Source organism: Dasypus novemcinctus, chromosome 18, assembly GCF_030445035.2.
Source record: "Dasypus novemcinctus isolate mDasNov1 chromosome 18, mDasNov1.1.hap2, whole genome shotgun sequence".
Taxonomy (NCBI): domain Eukaryota; kingdom Metazoa; phylum Chordata; class Mammalia; order Cingulata; family Dasypodidae; genus Dasypus; species Dasypus novemcinctus.
This window is the reverse complement of record NC_080690.1, coordinates 80,750,840-80,773,747: the sequence shown is the minus strand read 5'-3', so window position 1 is coordinate 80,773,747 and position 22,908 is coordinate 80,750,840. Positions and strand designations below refer to the sequence as shown.

The window sequence follows — 22,908 nt, the reverse complement described above, 5'->3', positions numbered from 1 at the left end:
CTTATATGCAGAAAACTACACAACACTCTTAAATGAAATCAAAGAAAACTTAAATAATTGAAAGAATATTCCCTGTTCATGAATAGGAAGACTAAACATCATTAAGATGTCTATTATACCCAAACTGATTTATACATTTAATGCAATCCCAATAAAAATACCACAACATCTTTTACTGAAGTGGAAAAGCTAACTATGAAATTTATTTGGAAGTGCAAGGGGCCCCAAATAGCCAAAGATATATTGAAAAAGAAAAATGAAATCAGAAGAACCACGCTACCTGACTGTAAAACATACTACATGGCTACAGTGGTCAAAACTGTAAGGTAGGGAAGCAGACATGGCTCAACTGATAGAGCTTCTGCCTACCATACAGTAGGTAGGGTACTGGAAAGGTAAAGGGTAAAAGGTAAACAGGGTTCAATACCCAGGGCCTCCTGGCCTGTGTGGGGAGCTAGCCCACATGGAGTGCTGCTGCACGCAAGGAGTGTCGCCCACATGGGGGTGCCCTCTGCGCAAGGAGTTCCCCCACACAAGGAGCACAGCCCCCCGTAGCAGTGCGGCTCGCCCAGGAGTGATGCCACCCACGCGAAGTCTTATGCAGCAAGATGATGCAACAAAAAAGAGACACAGAGAAGAGACAATATGACACAGCGAACTAGGGAGATGAGGTGGAACAAGAGAATCATCACCTCTCCCATTCTGGAAGGTCCCAGGGTGGGTTCCCAGAGCTGCCTAATGAGAATGCAAGAGACACAGAAGAACAAACAGCGAATGGACACAGAGAGCAGACAACTGGGCAGGGGGGTGGGTGGGAGAAATAAATATATAAAGGATAGATATGAGCCACCAGAGCTGGAGTGACCTTGCTATCTAGATTCCAGAAGCTGTACATTAATAAAAATAAAAATTTTTTTAACTGGAAGGTATTGGCACAAGGGTAGACTTGCTGACTAATGGAACAGAACTGAAAGTTCTGACATAAATCCCGACAAATACAGTCACCTGACATTAAACAAGGCCAACAAGCCCACTCAACTGGGAGAGAATGGCCTCTTCAACAAATGGTACTTGGAGAACTAGATATCCATATGCAAAAGAATGAAAGAGGATTACCACCTCACACCTTACACAAAAATTAACTCAGAGTGGATCAAAGACATAAATACAAAAGCCAAGACCATAAAGCTCCTAGAAGATACTGCAGGAAAGCATCTACAGATCTTATGTTAGAAAGTGGTTTCGTGAACTTTACATGCAAAGCACAAGCAACAAAAGAAAAAATAGAAAAATGGGACTTCCTCAAAATTAAAACTTCTGCACCTCAAAGGAGTTTGTCATGAAAGTGGAAAGGCAGCCTATTCTTTGGGAGAAAATATTTGCTAACCATGTATCTGATAGGGGCCTAATACCTGGCATATATAAAGAAATCCTATACCTCTAAAATAAAAAGACAAACAACACATTTTTTAAAATGGGCAAGTGAGTTGAATAGACACATCCCCAAAGAAGAAATACAAATGGCTAAAAAGGACCTGAAAAGATGCTCAACATCACTAGCTATTAGGGAAGTGCAAATCAAAACTACAATGTGATATCTTGCACCCAAAGACTGGTGACTATTTTAAAAAAACTGAGGACTACCAGTGTTGGAGAGGATGTAGAGGAATGGGAACCCTCATCCACTGCTAGCAGGAATGTAGAATGGTGCAGCCATTGTGGAGGACAGTTTGTCAATTCCTCAGGAAGGTAACTATAGAACTGCCATATGATCCAGCAATCCCACTGCTGGGCATATACCCAAGATAATTGACAGCAAGGACAAGAACAGATACATGCATAGTTCTGTTCTTCTTGGAATGTTCCAATAAGCAGCATTATTGGAATGTTCATAGCAGCACTATTCACTATTGCCAAAAGTTGGAAACAACCCAAATGTCCATCAACAGGCAAATGAATAAACAAAATGGGGAAGCGGACTTGGCCCAGTGGTTAGGGCGTCCGTCTACCACATGGGAGGTCTGCGGTTCAAACCCCGGACCTCCTTGACCTGTGTGGAGCTGGCCCATGTGCAGTGCTGATGCACACAAGGAGTGCCGTGCCACACAGGGGTGTCCCCCGCATAGGTGAGCCCTACGCGCAAGGAGTGCGCCCCGTAAGGAGAGCCACCCAGCGCAAAAGAAAATGCAGCCTGCCCAGGAATGGTGCTGCACACACGGAGAGCTGACACAACAAGATGACGCAACAAAAAGAAACACAGATTCCGTGCAGCTGACGACAACAGAAGCGGACAAATAAGAAGATGCAGCAATTAGACACAGAGAACAGACAACAAGGGCAGGGGGGAAGGGGAGAGAAATAAATAAATTAAATAAATCTTTAAAAAATAAAAATAAATAAACAAATTGTAGTACGTACATTCAATGGAATATTACTCAGCTGTAAGAAGAAATGCAATATTAAACCACGGGACAACATGGATGAATTTCAAAGACCTTATGTCTAGTGAAGTAAGCCAGGCACTGAAGGACAAATATTACATGACTTCACTGATATGAATTAAGCAAACTGAGCATACTCACAGAGCTAGAATCTAGAAGACAGGTTTAGAGGAGACAGAAAGGGAGAAGAAGTTTGTGAGTCATAGACCATATGGGCAAAATCTATGATAAGGTGGAATGGTGTGGTTGTGCAGTAGAAGGGCATAAAAGTGGGGCAGCGATGCTATTGGGCTGGGCAGTGAAGGCCTGTGAGGGGGGTAGGGTGGGGAGGGTGGGTTAGATGTCCATGGAACTGGGGTGAGGGTTGGGGAAGAAATAAGGTGAACTCTGGGAATTTGCAGGTATGTGGTTGAAACTACAATGCTGGGAATGTTCTTTTGGCAAATATGGCAGCGGAGGGTTACTGGTTTAAGGTGTTGGATGTGGAAGGCACTCAGGGCAGGTCATACCTGGGCAGGCTTCTAGGGAGTGTGTAGCATTCATCTTGTCATATCCCTAGGAGATGGAGACTCACATAATGAGCAGGATACTGTTGGACTCCCATCCTGGAAAGTACCATTATGTTATCAAATAGAGGAGCGGGAGTCTCTCAAGAGCATAGTCAGTGCCTAATAGGCAAGGACAGGCCAGAATGTTAAGCCCTCAATGTTGTTGCAAGATACTATGAATCTGGTCCTTCAATGAGTTAATCTTGGTGTTTACATGGGTCCGGAGGGGAGAGGGAGTGAGGAATAGAACAGATGGAACATGGGGTATTTTGGGGATGATGGAATTGTTCTACATGATCCTGCGAGGACGGATACAGACCACATCAAACTTTATCAAAATCTATAAAAGTGTAAGGAGCAAAATGTAAACTGCAATGTAAACCACTGACCATGGTAGTAGCAATATTTCGATATTTATATATCAATTGTAACAAATGTACCACCCACATGTAAAATATCATTAATAGGGGAGGGGGTAAAGTGGGAGGATGTTGGGTAAATGAGAATTCCCTATATTCTGGATGTGACTTTCTGTAACTTAAAGCTTATTTGAAGGTAAAGTGAAAAAAATAAGACATTGGTGAATAAATGGAAGTAAATGTTGCGGCGGCTTGCTCGGTCGGTAGAGGTGGGGTCTGGCTGCGGACGAGGGGTCGGTCCAGCTCTGGACGAGGGGTCGGTCCCGCTTGGGACGAGGGGTCGGTCCCACCTGGGACGAGGGGTCGGTCCAGCAGCAGACGAGGGATCGGTCTCACAAGGGGTTGCGCGGTTCGGCTGACGGAGTCGCCCGGCGAAGCCGGCGACGAAGGGGTCGCCTGGCGAAGCCGGCGACGAAGGGGTCGCCCGGAGAAGCAGGCGACGAACTGGGGACAAGGGAGGCCAGGCCCTTGTCGGGGGCTCTCAGGACTGGAGGGCGCACGGCAGAAGAACTACCGCGGAGACAAGGTAAACACGCAAGTCCACTTTACTGAGGGAGAGGCAACAGTTTTATAGGGGCTGGGGAAGGCTGATTGGTCGAAGCCATGCCCTGTTCTGATTGGTTGCCGGCGAAAGGTCAGTGGGCGGTACTGGACGGGGGAGGGGTGGTGGTTAGGGATTGGCTGTCGCTGTTGCTGGGGGAAGGGGCAGGGTTTAGGGATTGGTGGCTGCTGCTGCTGGGGTGGAGGGCAGACTGGATTTTTCCGCCCACGCCTGGCTGTTGCTGCTGTTGGGGGAAGGGAAAAGGGCGGGCTGGATTTTTCCGCCCACACCTGGCTGTTGCTGCTGTTGGGGGAGGGGAAAAGGGCGGGCTGGATTTTTCCGCCCACACCTGGCTGTTGCTGCTGTCGGGGGAGGGGAAAAGGGCAGACTGGAATTTTCTGCCCTGCGCCTGCGCAGGGAGAAGGAAGAAGGGTGCCGCCCCACAAGGCATCGGGTGGCGCCATCTGGGAGGAGGGGCGGCCGCGGAAGCATGGCTGCCGAGAAGGGGAGACCCGAGGGCACTCTGCGCCCATGCCGAGCTTCCTTCAGGGGTGGCGGTGGGCCCGACCAACCACCCTATTATGGGGGCAGCGGAATTAGGCCTACTGCGGCCGCTCCCCTGCCAGGCCAGCAAACCACACTTCAGCCCGAGGGGTGACCGCATTTCCCCCTTCTTTTCAAATAAGGGCCAGGATGGCAGCAGCAACAAGTAGCTGAGGCCCAAGAGGCAGTAAGCAATGAGGGAAGTGGGGCTGAAGAGGGAGGTGAGTATGACGGGGATACAAATGTACAATTTGGGGGGCGGTATCTTGCCGTTGCAAGCAAGGGTGGCCAATGTCCAATTCTCGTTGATCTCGGTGGCTATAAGGTCTATCTGTTGTTAAAAGTCCCAAATGACAGCGCGTTACAGGTAGTTGATCTCTTCTTGGCAGCGAAGAGCGGTAGAGGCAGACTGTGTGATGGTCTGGAGGATCGCAGCGGTGAGGACAAGTCGCGTCAGGGCACCAGCGACGGTGGTGGCGGCAGCGTCGGGAGTGGTGGAGACGTAGGCGAGGACAATAAGAAGGCCAAAGTCTTCACGGGTGCGAGAGAGGCCGATGTTAATGGGGCGGGCCGACATGGGGCGGCCCAATCTGCAACGCAGTAGGGGTTCAAGCGAAAAAAGGAGGGGGGCGGGGGACGAGAAAGGACGCTTTGGATGACTGAGAAGAGGAGTGAGGTCGAGACAGGAGGAAGCTCCGCAGAAGTATGGGGAGCTGTTAAAAGCAGAAACATTATTAGATGCTAGAAAGCAGGCCGCAGGCCGGGGAAAGCAGGTTGCGGGCCGTTTCGCGGGGCTGGAGCTGCTCGAGAGCGATGGCGGCATGGGGGGCCGTGGTTACAATCTTCTGGGGTGGTAGTGGCTAGACAGATGGCGGGAAATATTGTCAAGAAAGCAAAGGTTATGAGGAAGAAATAGAGTATTAAAGGCTGTGGGGGAAGTGAGAAGATCATTTAGAGGATAGGGTTGAGAATGGTATGTTTAAGACAGAAGCTTTGTGGTTTGTAGGAGACTGCTTTATAAACGAAGGAGAATGAGGGCAGTAAATATAGTAACGATAGATAGGAAGATGACAGTGAGGAGGAGTCTTTGTTTAAGGTTCCAATCGTCCGGCGCAACAGTGGCTAGGCCGATAGCGAGGGGTGTTGCTAAGTAGACAATGGCTGCAAAGACAAAATCATCTTCTGTTTCCTTAAGAATAACTTTTCTTTAAATACTTAGTAGCATGCAATATTAGAAACCGTTTCCTAAAAGCAAGTTGGCAGGGGAGCTTGGTTGCTGTTAATCTTTCCTGTTATAAAATTACCTTTTATTATTATTATCATCAATTTAGTTTTATATATATATTTAAGAATGACCTTTTGGAATTAGCCATTTAATACCTTAATGTAAACTATTGAAGATAAATTTTATCTTTACAGAACACATTCCCCCACGTAAAGTTATCACAATACCTTTTACACTTGCCGCATGCAAATTAAATTTCAAGAGTTTATGAAAAATTAGCCATCCTACTTTAGGACAAAATACGTCTTTTTGCAAAACTTATTACATTTCCGTTAGCATTTTTACAAACTTTTAACCTTTTTAATATTCATATAAGTTTTACATTCTTTATATTATCCTGTGAAGAAAAATAAGTTATTCATTTTAATCTAGGCAAGAACAACTTTTTATGAAGACGTACAGTTAATTTTGTTAATTAAGACTTACAATTTTTTTTTTAAATTGTAGATATCTTATTAACATTTAAACTTATGTATTAATATAATAAACTTAAGTATTAATATAAGCGCTTATTTAATTTTTGGCCATTTGAATAGAGCTCTTTTAAAGATTTCCAGTAATTTATATTTACCATCCGGAGGTATCACAATATATGTTGACATTGAGCGAACAGACAGACAAACACAGAACAATTACAACACATTAACAGAAATATATAATTTATTTACAGTTGACTCATAATTCTTACTTTCTTGGTATAGCTGCTTTTAAATCCTTTTTTATATAGCATATCATAGATTATACCCTTCAAGATTTCTTCTGGACTTCATGTTGCCTGTAATAAGCCAGGAGGGAATCTTTTACCTTCCTGCTCCACAGCAAAAGTGACCCTATCTATAAGGCGAGTATAGGTGTCCGGGTCCCAAAGCTGACACGTGGTAAGCCATGGATTAAAGGGGAGAAGAAGGTCCCGATATATTTGAAGCTGTTTGAAAGAGATCTTACACCGGTGAGTGTCTAGGAGACCGGCGAGGGCCCGAACTTGTGGGGCTTGCTTAGCAGATAGGATGTTACCCATTGCTAATGGCCTTTTGGAGCCGATAAGAAAAGGGGCCCTTACCTTGAGAGCGCGGCGATGGGAGCCGAGGTGCGCGGTGAGACGAGGGGTCGGAGCTGGTGGGGCTCCGACGGTGGTCGCGGGCCAAGAGAAGGCCCCGGCGAGGGGAGGGCGGGACGACGAGCAGTGGAGCAAGGCAAAGGGGAGCAAGCGCAGAGGGGAGGAGGCAGAGGTGAAGGCAGGGGTGGAGGTGCTCAGGCACGCGCTCCTGAGAGTTTTATTGGCGCCTCTTAATCATAGCGGGTCGGTATAAGCCCCCGACATGGAAGGAGAAAGCCATCCAGCAATTCTCCCAGACCGCCGTGGATCGTATGAGGTAGCCAAGGCTCAGGTAGCAGCAATGCAGAGCGAAAAGATAGGGGTGAGAAGAGAGGAGAGCGTAGGGCTATGGTAGGGTTACTTCAGACGTGCAAGCGCGTGCTCCCGAGAAATCCAAGGCTCCTCTTAATCATAGCGGGTCGGTATAAGCCCCCGACATGGAAGGAGAAAGCCATCCAGCGATTCTCCCAGACCGCCGTGGATCGTATGAGGTAGCCAAGGCTCAGGTAGCAGCAATGTTGCACGAGAGAAGTCCCAAGGTGAGAAGAGGGGAGGGCGTAGGGCTGTGGTAGGATTACTTCAGACGTGCAAGCGCACGCTCCCGAGAAATCCAAGGCTCCTCTTAATCATAGCGGGTCGGTATAAGCCCCCGACATGGAAGGAGAAAGCCATCCAGCGATTCTCCCAGACCGCCGTGGATCGTATGAGGTAGCCAAGGCTCAGGTAGCAGCAATGTTGCACGAGAGAAGTCCCAAGGTGAGAAGAGAGGAGGGCGTAGGGCTGTGGTAGGATTACTTCAGACGTGCAAGCGCGTGCTCCCGAGAAATCCAAGGCTCCTCTTAATCATAGCGGGTCGGTATAAGCCCCCGACATGGAAGGAGAAAGCCATCCAGCGATTCTCCCAGACCGCCGTGGATCGTATGAGGTCACCAAGGTTCAGGAGCAGCAATGCAGAGCGAAAAGATAGGGGTGAGAAGAGAGGAGAGCGTAGGGCTATGGTAGGGTTACTTCAGACGTGCAAGCGCGTGCTCCCGAGAAATCCAAGGCTCCTCTTAATCATAGCGGGTCGGTATAAGCCCCCGACATGGAAGGAGAAAGCCATCCAGCGATTCTCCCAGACCGCCGTGGATCATATGAGGTAGCCAAGGCTCAGGTAGCAGCAATGTTGCACGAGAGAAGTCCCACGGTGAGAAGAGAGGAGGGGGGGGCGCCAGGTTATGGAGTGAGGCTGTGGTGGAGTTGCCTTGCCCCACGTTGTGCTGTGGTGGGGTTGCTTTGCCCCACGTTGGGCGCCAACTGCTGCTGTCGGGGGAGGGGAAAAGGGCAGACTGGAATTTTCTGCCCTGCGCCTGCGCAGGGAGAAGGAAGAAGGGTGCCGCCCCACAAGGCATCGGGTGGCGCCATCTGGGAGGAGGGGCGGCCGCGGAAGCATGGCTGCCGAGAAGGGGAGACCCGAGGGCACTCTGCGCCCATGCCGAGCTTCCTTCAGGGGTGGCGGTGGGCCCGACCAACCACCCTATTATGGGGGCAGCGGAATTAGGCCTACTGCGGCCGCTCCCCTGCCAGGCCAGCAAACCACACTTCAGCCCGAGGGGTGACCGCAAAATGTCACTGTACATACAAGACAACAGATCTTATAGTGATAAAAGACATAATGTTAATTTTTTTATATTTTTTATTATTTCAAACTTTTTAAAAATTTTCTATTTTATTTGTTCTTTTTTCAATCAGCATTATTATATCATTTTCCTATTATTTGTATTTGGTTATTATGGTGCCTTCAATTTGGAAGAAGTTTTGCATCCCAGAAGGGTTATAACTGTGGCAGGGGAGGATCACTGATGTGGGGCGTCAGAGGGGATGTATGGGAGGAGGTTCACCTGGGGCATACCTATAAGCCATATGAATGTGTTCAAGTGCTCATGGGGCATTTTCACAGGGGGTGGAGAGTCACACAATAACCAAAGACATATCAAATTCCCATCCTTGAGAGCACTGCCACTTTCTCCAATGAGACAGCAAGAATCTTCTGAGTACAGGGGCAGTGACTACTGAAAGAGGATGGACTGTTGTCAGACCCTTGATTGGAATGACTGTACTTATGAAACTTTACTTTTGAAATCGGATCTTTGCACAGTATTATACTGTGCCTAAGCATTACCTCCTGAGAACCTCCATGTTAAATGTGACCTCTTTCTAGCCAAAACTCATCATATAAATATAAAAGGTATAGATACCTTCCCCCCAGCATGGGACATGACTCCCGAGATGAGCCGCCCTGGCACCAAGGAATTATTACCAAGAAGCAACTAGCAATGCAACTGGAAAAAGACCTTGACCAAAAGGGGGAAAAGGTAAAGACAAATGAATTTATATGATTAAGAGACTTCAAAGTGAGTTGGGAGTTAATTTCAGAGGTTGCATTTATGCATGTTTTTCAGTAGGAACTCATTGACTGCCAAAGTAAAAAATTATACCTCAAGTGGCAGGGCTCCAGAGGGCTCTGGAGCCCTCCAGACACTATAGGTAGGGCATATAGCTCAGGAGCTGGGCACCCTGCCAGGGAGCCCTACTCTAGAATTTACACTCCCCAGTGTGATGTGGTTGTGTTTTCCCTACACATGGCTCTGCTGCCCCACTATTCAAACCTATAGCTAGTGCTAGAGTTGATAGTTGTATGTCCAAGAGACTTAAGTCTTGGGGCTGTCCATGTGCAAACTGGGCCTTGAATCTCTACAGACTTACAACACCTACTCTCCATCCAGTTCACTAGACTCATCCAGGACAACTAACAAGAAGATGATGATTGACAATGACCATCTTAAGGAACAAAAGCAGACCACAACTCCAAGCAAGAAAGTCCCATCTATCTGCCCCTAAGGCTCCTTTCAAATAGAGTGGAGTTGGCATCACAATCCCAGAATCCTCAGTACTGGGGAATGGATGATGGACTAAAGTAGACTTACTGGTCTAGAGCAGCACTGTGCCTGGGAGTTTCCTCCTGACAGCCTTCATGTTACTCAAATGTGGCCAGTCTCGAAGCCAAACTCAGCATGTAGATGCAGTGCATTCCCCCCAGCGTAGGACATGACACCCGGGGATGAGCCTCCCTGGCACCAAGGGATCACTACCAAATACCAGCTGATGATGCAACTAGAAAATGATCTTGAATTAAAGGCTCAATGTGGACCAGCAGAATATCCCTGTCTACATATAATAACCCGAGTTTAAAATGCTGTTTGACCTAATGTAAGGGGGAAATGGAAAGGAGAAATGAGTTTATATGGCTATGAATCTCTAAAAAAGAGTCTGGAGGTTGTCAGAAGGATTGCCCTTATGCACACCTGAGCAGAGTCTCAGAGACAGATAAAGTAGATACAACCCCAGGTATTGGTTCTTTTGAGGGCTAAAGAGACCCACGGGTTCTATGGTCATGGCAGATGGGGTTCACTGCCATGGCAGATGGCCCTTCTTTGGAGCTGGTGTTTCTGCGTGATGGAACTGGACTCAGATGGGATCTCTTTTCACAAGACGTTCATGCTACTTTACTGCAATTGTAGTTGGTGCTGGGGTTTAAGATATATCTAGGGGATTTGAATCTCTGGACTGACAATATGATAGCCACGCCCTGAACCTCAACAGACTTCAACTCCTACACTCTGATTTATTGGACTTACCCCACTCAGCTAACATGGAGTTGAAGAATGTCAACCACCACACCATGGAGCCTAGAGTGCCTACAACTGAAAACAGGAGGATTGCATCCAGTATCCATGTGGAATCTAAGCTCCATCTTGACATAGAAGTGCAATGGACACAACCAATCCAATGTCCACAGAGAAAATGTGGCATTGGTGTGGGAAAAGTGGCCATGGTGGCTGCTGGGTGCAGGGAATGGGAGGAAGAGATGAGATAGGGAGGCGTTTTCGGGACTTGGAGTTGTCCTGGGTGGTGCTTCACGGACAATTACGGGACGTTGTAGATCCCCCCAGGGCCCACTGGATGGAACGTGGGAGAGTATGGGCTATGATGTGGACCATTGACCATGAGGTGCAGCGATGCCCAAAGATGTACTTACCAAATGCAATGGATGTGTCATGATGATGGGAGAGAGTATTGCTGTGGGGGGAGTGGGGGGTGGGGGCGGTGGGGTTGAATGGGACTTCATATTTTTTGAATGTAATATATTTTTTTAATGAATAAATAAATAAATAAATAAATAAAGTAGACTTACTGTTGTTCTACGATAAATTTGTGATCCTAGGACTAGAAGAAATTTTATCATGGATGTGGAGGCAGTGTCCACTGGAGGTTCTGAGGGGAAGGAAAGGGAAAAATAGGTATACTTTGGTGGCATTTTTGGAACTTAGGAATTATCCTGTATGACATTGCAATGACAGATATGTCCATTGCATATCTGGTAATGACTTGCAAAAATGTGTAGGAGAGGGTGTAAACCATATTGTAAACTATAATCATCACTTAGTAACAATGCTCCGAGGTGTATACATCAATCCTGGCAAACGTACCACACTAATGAAGAATGCTATTGATATAGGAAAATGTAGGAGGGCTAGGGCCCGGGACATACGGGAATCCCCTATATTTTTTTATAGTATTTATGTAACCTAAATTTCTTTAAAAAATAAAAAGTATATTAAAAACATGAATTTATGTGAAAATAAAATGTTCATAAGATTAAAAAGATTACTGTCTTGTTCACATGAATTACAAAGGAAGAGGAGGAAAATAAGATTCTCTGTTAGATCATTAGTATGACTTTAAATAATCAACACTTATTACAAATATGTTACATGTTGATGATTAAATATTTGTGCTAAAGTAATTTTTTTGAGACATGACATGACTTCTCAAAGAAGTAAAACTTTCTCTGTGTGCAGATGACATGATCCTATATATGTAGAAAGTTCCAAAAAAATTACAAGAAAGCTTCTAGAGCTAATAAACAAAATCAGTAGTGGCAGGATATAAAATCAACATGCAAAAATCAGTAACATTTCTGTACACTAATAGTGAGCAATTTAAGGAGGATATTTAAAGGAAATCAAAGAAGACCTAAATACATGAAAGAATATTCCATATTCATGGATTGGAAGACTAAATATCATTAAGATGTCTATCCTACCCGAATTGATTTACAGATTCAACACAATCACAATACAAGTTCCAACAGCATATTCTACAGAACTGAAAAAGCAAATTATCAAATTTGTTTGGAAGGGTAAGGGTCCCTGAATAACCAAAAGCATCTTGAAAAGGAAAACAATGAAATTAAACCAATTATGCAACATGACTTTAATATTTACTCTAAAGTTTACAGTGGTCAAAACAGCATGGGGGAGCAGATGTTGCTCAAGCAGTTGAGCACCTCCTTCCCTCATGAGAGGTCCCAGGCTCAGCCCCTGGTGCCTCCTTAAAAAAAAAGGAAACAAATGAAAAATTGAACTCAGGGGAATCGCTGTGGCTCACTGGTTGGTCACTGGCTTCCTGCATACAAGGAACTGGTTTCAATCCCCAACACTGGTACCTAAAAAAAAAAAAAAAACTGCATGGTACTGGCACAAGAATAGACATACTGACCAATGGGACCAAATTAGACTTGAGATATACATCCGGGCATATTCAGTCAACTGCTTTTTGACAAGGCTACCTAGAAAACTCAACTGGGACAGAATAGTCTTTTCAACAAATGGGGCTTGAAGAACTGAATATCCATATCCAAAAGAATAAAGGAGGGGCTGCGGACTTGGCCCAGTGGTTAGGGCATCCGTCTACCACATGGGAGGTCCAAGGTTCAAACCCTGGGCCTCCTTGACCCATGTGGAGCTGACCCACGTGCAGTGCTGATGTGCTCAAGGAGTGCCCTGCCACGCAGGGGTGTCCCCCGCGTAGGGGAGCCCCACGTGCAAGGAGTGCACCCCGTAAGGAGAGCTGCCCAGCATGAAAGAAAGTGCAGCCTGCCTAAAAATGGAGCCACTCACACGGAGAGCTGACACAAGATGACGCAACAAAAAGAAACACAGATTCCTGTGCCACTGACAACAACAGAAGCAGACAAAGAAGACGCAGCAAATAGATACGAAGAACAGACAACTGGGGTGGGGGGAGAAGGGGAGAGAAATAAATAAATAAATAAATCTTACAAAAAAAAAAGAATGGAGGCTCACCATCTCACACCCCACAAAAAATTAACTCACCATGGATCAAAGGCCTAAATAGAAGAGCCAATACCATAACGCTCCTAGAAGATAATATGGAAAGCATCGCCCAGAGCCCTTCCTTCTTCATTCTCTCTGACATTCTCAGTGCTGTCCTCATCCCCTTATTTGACCTGGTCACTGTGAAGAATGCAAGCTGTATGGCAGGTAGTGATGCACGTATCACAGATCACTTCTCCTGATGGCTATATTTGATCAATGGTTAGTATTATTTTTTAAGATTTATTTATTTATTTACTCCCCCAACTCACTGCCTCCCACCCTGCAGATTTTGCTGTCTGTATTGTTTTCTCTTCTCATTTTCTCTCCTGTAGAATTCACTTTGATTCGATCCTGGAGACCCCTAATGGGGAGAAGGGCTCCCTGTCAGTTACACCACCTCAGTTCCTGGCTTCTGCAGCGCTTCACCTTGACTCTCCCCTCGTCTTTCTTTTGACCCGTCACCGTCTTGCGGCATGACTCACTTGCGCAGAGAACCGGCTCACCCTGCGGGCACTCATGTGGGCACGTGTGTGGGCACTGTCTCACCACGCAGGCACTCGCGCAGGCACTGGCTTGCCACGCGGACATGTGTTTTCTTCTTTTTCACCAGGAGGCCCCAGGGATCGAACCCAGGTCCTCCCATATGGTAGGCAGAAGCTCTATCACTTGAGCCACATTCGCTTCCCAACTGTTAGTATTTTTAAAAGCTTCTTTGGAGTTTAAAACCTTAAGAATATTTTTATATAAAATTTTGAAGAATTATTGAAGAAGATATTCAAGAGTCTTGTCAATTGTGAATTGCATGAGAGACCCATATAATTCACAACTGACATATACATATGAATTCATTTTTTGAAAGAAGTTCAACTATGGATAAAATGCTATCAAACAGCATCACAATCTACAGAGAAATTGTTCAACAAAGGAAATATCAGGTGATGCTTGCACCTTTGTTGTCTCTTATTTTCAGATGCCAAGGCCACCCACAAACGTCAGCAATCAATACGCTGCCCCATCAGCAATCATCAACATAAAGGCATGACCTGCTAGTGGAAATATTACAACTTGCTGCAGTCTTAGATGATGCTTGGCATTTTTTAGCAATAAAGTCTGTTAATTAAGGCATATACATTGTTGATTAGACATAGCACTAGTGCACACTTCACAGGTGACACTACAGTGTAAGCATACCTTTTAGAAACACTTGGGAACCAATAATTTCATGTGACTCACATTATTGCCATATTCACTTTAATGCGGTGGTTTGGAACCCAACCCACAATATCTCCGAGTTATGCCTGCAGTCTTTTCTCGATGGTTGACAAGTCCCTGGATTTTAAATTATTTGATTATAATCAGGTGCAGTCAGAGGAACTGGGTCTGGAGAAGCCAGGCTCATTACATGACAATAGAGAAATAAAGGCCAACCTGCACACTTCTTTTTTCTATTGGTGTTAATTTAACAGGGCCTTCAGGTTTTTTTCCTCTGAGTTCTGAACGTCAGCTTCACAATCACATTCAACTTCTGGTATAGATAAATCTCATCAGAAAATACAAATCCACTCCTCCACTCGGAAAATGTGTCAATGCGGGACCATGACGAGAAAGCTGGAACACTCTGAGAGACTTTTCAAAGCACGGGAGATCGCCCCTATTCTGACCACCTGCACGGCACGCACCTGATAGACTGGGTTACTGGAAGGTTCTGTTTGAGAATGGTCTTTCTTGTCCATGACCTATGCTAGTATCTTTCCTCCATATATTGTTCAGAATAATCTATATTCAGTACTTGAACAATCTGTATCTGGAAAAGAAAGAAAACAAGTACCTCACACTGATGAGGTCAACCTGATCATGAGTGATCGGAAAGCCTTTCCATCACACCTGCCGCACTGGTTATGGTGGGAATGGACGAAGGACAGGCTGTGCCGCTTGCACTTGACGGGGCAGCCATCCCTGCTCCTCTGGTCCTGCGCTCGGTCTTGATGAGCGACAAAGCATCTGTGGGGCGGGGCCGGAACTGCCCGGGGCGGGGCCGAGAACGCGCGGGGCGGGGCCGAGAATGCGCGGCGCGCAGCCGAGACGGGGCGGGGCCGGGGCGGGGCGGGGACTGGACTGGGCGGGGCCGAGACGGGGCGGGGCCGGGGCGGGGCCGAGGCGGGGCGGGGACTGGACTGGGCGGGGCCGAGACGGGACGGGGCCGGGGCGGGGCCGGGGTGGGGCGGGGACTGGACTGGGCGGGGCCGAGACGGGGCGGGGCCGGGGCGGGGCCGGGGCGGGGCCGAGACGGGGCGGGCGGGGCGGGGCCGGGGCGGGGCGGGGACTGGACTGGGCGGGGCCGAGACGGGGCGGGGCCGGGGCGGGGCGGGGCCGGGGCGGGGCGGGGCCGAGGCGGGGCGGGGACTGGACTGGGCGGGGCCGGGGTGGGGCGGGGCCGGGGCGGGGCGGGGACTGGACTGGGCGGGGCCGAGGCGGGGCGGGCGGGGCCGGCGGAACCCGGGATGGGGGAGCGGCGCGGACTCTCAGCCCTTGGCCCGGGTCCTACGACCTGGTCGGTTCTCTCTGATTGCGGGGAAGGGTCTCCCCCACCCCCGGGTCCTGTAGGGGTTTGGGCTGAGAGACGAGACCTCAAGCTCTGGTCTCCGGCGCGCGCTGTCGCTCCAGCCAGAAGCGGGGCGGGGGAGGGGCGGGGGGGCTCCCGCAGAGGCGCGGGAATGGGGGAGGGGAGGGGCGCAGGCCTGGGGGATCAGGGCTGGAGCCGCTGACCCGAGGGGATCCGGGCGGCGGATCTGAGTGGGGAACTCGGGCGGGGGACTCGCGGATGGAACGTGGGGAGGAGTTGGGGGACTGGGGCCGGGCGGCGGGGTGAGGAGTGCGAGCCGCGGGGCTTGGGGTTCAGGGGGCGTGGGCCGGGGGTTTCGGACTGGCGGGCTCCGGCTGGGGTATCGGGGAACTCCGGCCTGGTGGTTCGGAGTGGGGTGCTGGGAACGGGGAGCTCGGGGAGGGCTCGAGGCGGGGCTGGGGGATTCGACCCTGGCCTGAGGGGAGCAGGTGGGGGCGGGGACCTCTTGGGGCCCGGGGTGCGGGGAGCCCGGGCAGTCCCGAAGCCTCGGTGCAAGCGGCGTCCACACTTGGAAGTGTCTGACTCGGAGTTTTCTTGAGGGCTTGGAAAAAATGGCGTCTAAATCCTGCAAGGGTTTTGTGTGACTTTATTTTAATTGCATGTTCCTAGAAGTCCAAGAAGTAGAGCCAAAGGTACTTTAACTTTGGGGAAGAAGGAAAGACTTCAAGTATCCATCTCCTTAAATATTCGTTTCATTTCCCCACCGAAAAAAAAGTGTTTAACACTTAGACATTTCTCACACTGTAAAATATTTATTTAAGAATTCTGGCTCTTTCATGGTGTCCAAAACACTATGGCATTCTTCGGCCCCTGTCCAAAATGGCCAGATTCCTGCCAGCTTCTTCCTTGGAACAATTCTTACACCCCAGAAAATCCTTTCGGACTGTTTTTATTCTTCCATTTCCAGTATAAGTGCTATAGCTACAGAGAAGCCCCCTTCCCCCCCTTTTTAAGCATCTTTGAGAAGTGCAGGCTTCTCTTCTCCAGCTTTTCCCACTTCCTTCACTCTAAATCATTTTACAAAAATACCTGACCTTTTGGCGAATAGCACCATTTCAAACCCTGTACTCCTTCAACAGCCAAAAGCGCTTATAGTTCTTGATATAGTTTCTGTCACTGGCCATATTAAGATAAGTAAAAGTAAATTAGGATTTAAAAATAGGAAAGCCCTTATACCTTAATTAATTCACTGCTAACATTAAAGATCACTTCACTTGAATACTTTATGGTAGTAATTGCTGAGGAATTATTTCAGTACTCATAAAGAATTGCTGAAATGGTTTTAGAAACAAACTGAGATGTCATTATTAAGTAAATTTCACTTGTCTTTTGAAACCACTAGAAAATACAGAGCCAACAACTGCTTTTGAAATGGTACATTAATGTATTTTATACAAAGATACTTTCTTCTACAAATGTATTTTATGAAATATAGATCTACATATTTTAATGTAAATGCAATGCTTTTTAAACTTCTGGATGTGATAGGTGTTTATAAGTCAAGTCTAAGAGCCAGTAAGTATCAGGGAAGGTATGTATATTAATATACCCAAGGCTGAAGAGCCGTACCCTGCATCTAATCACAAGGAAGCATCGGACAAACCCAAAGAGAAAAAACTTCTATAAAATACCTGCCCTGTAGTATTTTAAAAAAACATCTCTGCTCTCTTGCCTGTCAGAGTGCATGCTTGTTCTGTGAAATCTCAGTTGTAAGGATGAGAAAAGAGAACGGGTCCATCGGGTTTGGGGCTGTGACTTTGGAATGGGTCAAGCTGCACAGGGTGTCTCGCTGCATGTGCTGGAGTCATAACCCAGCCAGGATGGTCTGCTGAAAACCTGATTAACTGCTCTGACGATAAAATACCTGGTAGCAATGAATTCTGTTTGACAACAGGATTTTGCTTAAAAATGTGAAAATACACTTTATTCTTGATTACTAAAAAGCATAAATTGATCCTATTTTGAGAGCAGGCACAAGGATCACCATGAAATTCGATGGGTTTTTTTGGCCACTGGGGAGCATCACGCCTTGCTCGAAGGAGGTACTGTAATCTGTAGGTTATCAGGTGCTTGCTGTGAAGTCATTCTGCACTACTGCCCCTGGAAACTGCCCATTTAGGAAAATGCACGACATGTCCCACCAGCTTAGAAGTCCAGCCACTTCTGGTTGTTCCATAATTTTACTGCAATGGTCCTTTGCAAGACTCTCTCGCTGACAGAGTGGAGCTTTTCCTTTTTATTTCTACCATGAAGATAAAAATAGCAACTTTAATATCCGGTTCCACCAGTTTACGATTTTGATTGACTTCAAATATTCTGTTTTGGGTCTGATTTCCTGTGAATTGCATTACTATATTTTTTCTATCAGTTTTAAGATTAGAGATCACTTTCTGATTCTGAAAATCCTCATCTATCTATGCTCTTTGTATTCTAACAGTGGACAGTCCTGATATGTCACCCTGTTACAGCTCATGGTAAAGCTCCCCTGTTTGTTTTGATGCCTGCTCTCACCAGCTGCCTCTGGGGAAACGTCACTTCTGGTGAGCTCTGAGACAACTCTCCAGAGTCATCCAACATACTCCACAAATCCCATTAGCTTCTGCACTGTCCGCCCAGCTGGTAGGCACTAGGTTTGACTTCCCTCCTGTACTGCTGGGACCTCCATCGTGTCCTTCGCAGAGAAATCATCTATGATGTGGCTTTCTGCAGCAAATGACTCTGACGTCTGGCCAACGGTTAGGAGCTGCAGGAGGCGGGAGGGTTGAGGGATCTGAGCAGGACCCAGTATCCATGTGGGGCGCAGGGGGCAGCACAGGGGCTCCAGGAACTGGAGGCAGGGCTGGGGCTCGGGGAGCTCAAGGCCTCCCAGGACTCGGGCAGGCTGGGCAGCAGCTAGGGGCCCAGCGCTGGATGTGCTCGTGGCCCCTGGCGCAAGCATCCAACAGGTTGACCTGGGCAGCCTCGCCCTTGTTCCCTCAGGTGGGCCCCTGCCTCCTTCTCTCCAGGTGACACTGCCAAGCCCCCTCCCCCCAGCTCCCTCCAACTGCCTTTGTCCTCCCCACCCCATGACCTCCAGCTCCTCTGTTGATCCACAAGTGGGGGGTGGGGACCTCCCCAGGCCCCGAGATCTGCTTCCCGGGTTGAGCAGGAGGAAGGAGGGTTGGTCTATTTAATTTTCAATTTACTGTCAAATGTTTTTGGCTCAAAAAACTGCTGAAATGAAGGGAAACTAGACATCCACCTGATAAAAAGAAATATGAAAAATGTGATGTGGATATAATTAATATATATTACTTAAGCATGTATATATCCAAAATATTTTCTTTTCATCCACAATGCCAACCACATTTCAAATGCTCTGTCGTCACATATACCCAGCAGCCACCAGCATATCATTTCCATCATGGAAATTTCTTTCAGATGCTGCTTTTCAGCATATCCACATCTATAACTTGCTTCATGACACTCATCAAGTAATCATTTCTTCAGCTTTCTTACTGAAAATTAAATCTATGCCCAAACTCCTAAAGGACGGAGTTAACAGGTAAAAAACTGCATACAAATGGGTTTTTTCTCAGGCAGGGAGAGTTTCACTATGGATGTAGAAATTGCCCCTCTTGCAGGCACTTATCTGGTTGCTGAGAAAGGAATAAAACTCTTCTCGTATTTAGATCAAGAAGAGTCATGAAAACTTGTCAGACATGCTCACTAAAATCCCATCCAGTGACCAAAACATTTCTACCAAAATATCTCTCTCCTTGATGGCAAAAATGGATCATCAGAAAATTATTTAGGAAAAAATACTAGAAATTGCCCTACAGTATGTGTAGCTGGGCAGTAAGCTTTCTTTTTATAAAATATGCAAGGATACAAAGTCAATAAAAAAAAAATATGCAAGGATATTTAACATAAATAAAAGATATCATCTGAACAACAAAAAATCATATCCTTTATGTTTTATCCAAGCCTGAAACTCAGATCCACATAAAGAAAGTGACTCATCAGCCATTCCAAGCATATTTTCATCCCTCGTTTGTCCTAATAGTACAGCATTTTTGATTCTGGTAGTGACTTGACAAAAGCATAAACCTTTGCATTTACAGTAGTTTGGAATGACATACCTCAATTTCAAATGTAACCACAGTTTCTGCTTTCTGGCATTTTATGATTTTTATATTTTCATATTTGCTTACCAGAGAGTTGGAAATGTTTGACTATACAAGTATTCACAATGGGAACCATGAACTTTACAAATCAGATATGAAATTACAAATAATTTGTAATATATTCACAAATTATATTACATATTTCCCCCAAATTCCATTTCAATATTCAAAAGAATTTCAATTTTTCTCTATTCCCCTATAGTATTTGAGTGTTCCAGATGACCAGAGAGGACCCGGGATTACGTGAAAAGATGACAGATATCAGAGAAAATTATGAAGAAACCAGTTGATTTCAAAGAATTGCCATAGAAGTAGGAAGCCTGGCTGAGAACAGCAAAGAAGGAGGTCCCTTTGTAAACGTCAACATAGCACCACCTGGAGGTTGAGGGAGACAACCAGGTTTATGTATTACTGTTACTTCGTGAGTCAAATGCTGTAAAAAATGACAACAGTTGACACACATGAAATAAGATTCTGTGTGGGATCATTATATTGGAATAATAAAGACCAAAAAAATTTAACAGACAATAAAATCTCAAATTTCATTAAGGGTTCTGTAATACAAATATTTAAAATATGTATGATTTCTGAAAAGTTTTGATATTCTCATCTTTTAAACCTCAAAAATTTGAAAATGAGAATCACAATTTTGGGCTTCACTTCAGTTTTACACTTAAATGAACAGAAAAACAGAATGACACTAAGGTTTCTTCTTTCTACTTATTGATGGGCAGTAAAATCAAAGTGAGAAATCTATCTATAAGATGGGAATATAAGATGGCCAAATTCCATTCCCCTACCTTAGTATAACACGTTGTCTCAGCAAATATGCTGTTTGTCCATCATACTGGGATTTCTTATTCAAAATACATTAGTTAAAGTAAAAGAGAATATATATCATGTATTAATGAAGGAATATTAATATAGCAGAAAATTTTATATTTTACAATGTAATATACAAAAGTAAATGTACATGTCTGATTTATACTATGTCAAGGAAAAAAATATGCATATTTACCAGAAACAATTCTCTTGAGATTCATTAACACTCAATTATGAAATTTCTGAAAGTGGAATTCATTTTGAAATTTAAATTCAATGTAGACTAGAACCAGGTATGGTTTTTCTTTGTCATTGGAAACAATCCCATTACTGCCTTAATTCAATCAAAACATGATTGAATTAAAGAGGTGTGGTGAGACACAAAGAAGAGCTGAAGGACCCTCTCTGTAAAAGGCAGTCGTCAGTTGACTTCACAACTGTGGGAAGCAGCCAGAGGCCAGAAGAGAATCGACTTAGGAAGAGGTGAGTCCAATTTTGTGGAATTTCTTTTTCAATTCTCAGATTTCCATCAAGGGCATAGATGAGATAGCAAGGTCTGGGAATTGAATCCTTCATTAATTGAACAAGTGTGGTCTGAACCCAACTCAGTGAGACACACAGTGGGTGCACTTTGGGAGACTTGCGCCTCTGCTCCAGAAGCAGTATGCAGAACTCATTTTTAATATTCAGGCAGAAGAAGTAAATATTCTTCATTTCCTTAATCAAATGATAGCTTTGGCTGCTTTACCAGACGTGAATTGAGCTTCCACCACAGACTTCTTTACTCTCTGAGGTCTGTTATGGGTTTTGCTGGTCAGGTCACACCAGCTGGAGGAACTGGAGGGTCTCGAGTCTAGACCTGTGTGGTCCAATGAAAAATAATGCAGCACACATGTAATTTTAAACTTTCTAATAGCCATGTGAAACAAAGGGGGATAAACAGGTAAAATTATTTGAATAGTCTAGATAGTATCATATCAACATGAATCAGTTTGAAACATTTGTCAACCAAGAAATTACAAATGGTGTTGCAAGGCAAAAAAGGCATTTTTGGCGGGTCTTAAAATTATAATTTGGAGAGACCAGATTCAGGCAGCAACCCAAATCATGTCCTGTCTTGGCATTTCCAGGCAAGGTTTTTTGAAGGAAAAGAAGATGCGACAACTTGTTTATGGTTGGTGGATATTTGGGATACTCCATTGTCCTTCAAGTCAGATAGTTAACTGAGTTCTTTTTTTTTTTTTTTAAGATTTATTTATTTATTTCTCTCCCCTCCCCCTCCCCCTCCTCCTTTCCCCCCTCCCCTCCCCCACCCCTGTTGTCTGGTTGTCTGTTCTCTGTGTCTATTTGCTGCTGTCATCTTCTTTGTCCGCTTCTGTTGTTGTCAGTGGCACGGGAATCTGTGTTTCTTTTCGTTGCGTCATCTTGCCGTGTCAACACTCCCTGTTTGCGGCACCATTCTTGGGCAGGCTGCACTTTCTTTCGCGCTGGGCGGCTCTCCTTACAGGGCACACTCCTTGCACATGGGGCTCCCCTACATGGGGGACACCCCTGCGTGGCACGGCGCTCCTGCATGGGCCAGCTGCACACGGGTCAAGGAGCCCCGGGATTTGAACCGCGGACCTCCCATGTGGTTATCCCTGAGTTCTTTATCTTACAATTTCTTTTAGGGTCCAGATGTCCTCGGGATTTTGAGAACATTGTTGCTTCAAGTTTTGTATACTTTGGTAGTTGTGATACCTGATTAAGACCTTACAAATTCATTTTAAAACTCTTAGCCATAATTTCATTCTATTAATACCATTAATGTGAGATAGTTTCCATTCTCATTCTTATTCTGTCTTTGCACTCTGGGTACATTAAGCTCACAGCACATCGGAATTCAGACAAGTCCCATTAGCTACATGGGGCTGGTGACTGCCGTATTGGACAGTTCATCTCTAGACCCGTTCGCCAGGTCATCTCAAACTGGAATGATAAACTGTGTTCTTCATTCAAACTAGCTGTTCAGATTCAGAAGATCAGAACATTTGCATCCCTCTTGATTAGAACTAGGGATGCACATAAAACATGCACAGTAGCTCTGGGCAGATGCAGATGAAAGAGCCCCAGTAAGTTCATTTCCTGGAATCTCCACTTTATAAACTATGACATTTATATGACAAGTGGAATAATTATTCACATTCTTTCTCCAGCAGGAGAC

General features: G+C 45.9%; 1 pseudogene; it reads right to left on the bottom strand.

Moving 5' to 3' along the window:
- Positions 1-17,392: 17,392 nt before the first annotated feature.
- LOC101420596 (transcription intermediary factor 1-alpha pseudogene) lies at positions 17,393-18,655 on the bottom strand (annotated as a pseudogene).
- Between the last annotated feature and the right edge of the window lie 4,253 nt (positions 18,656-22,908).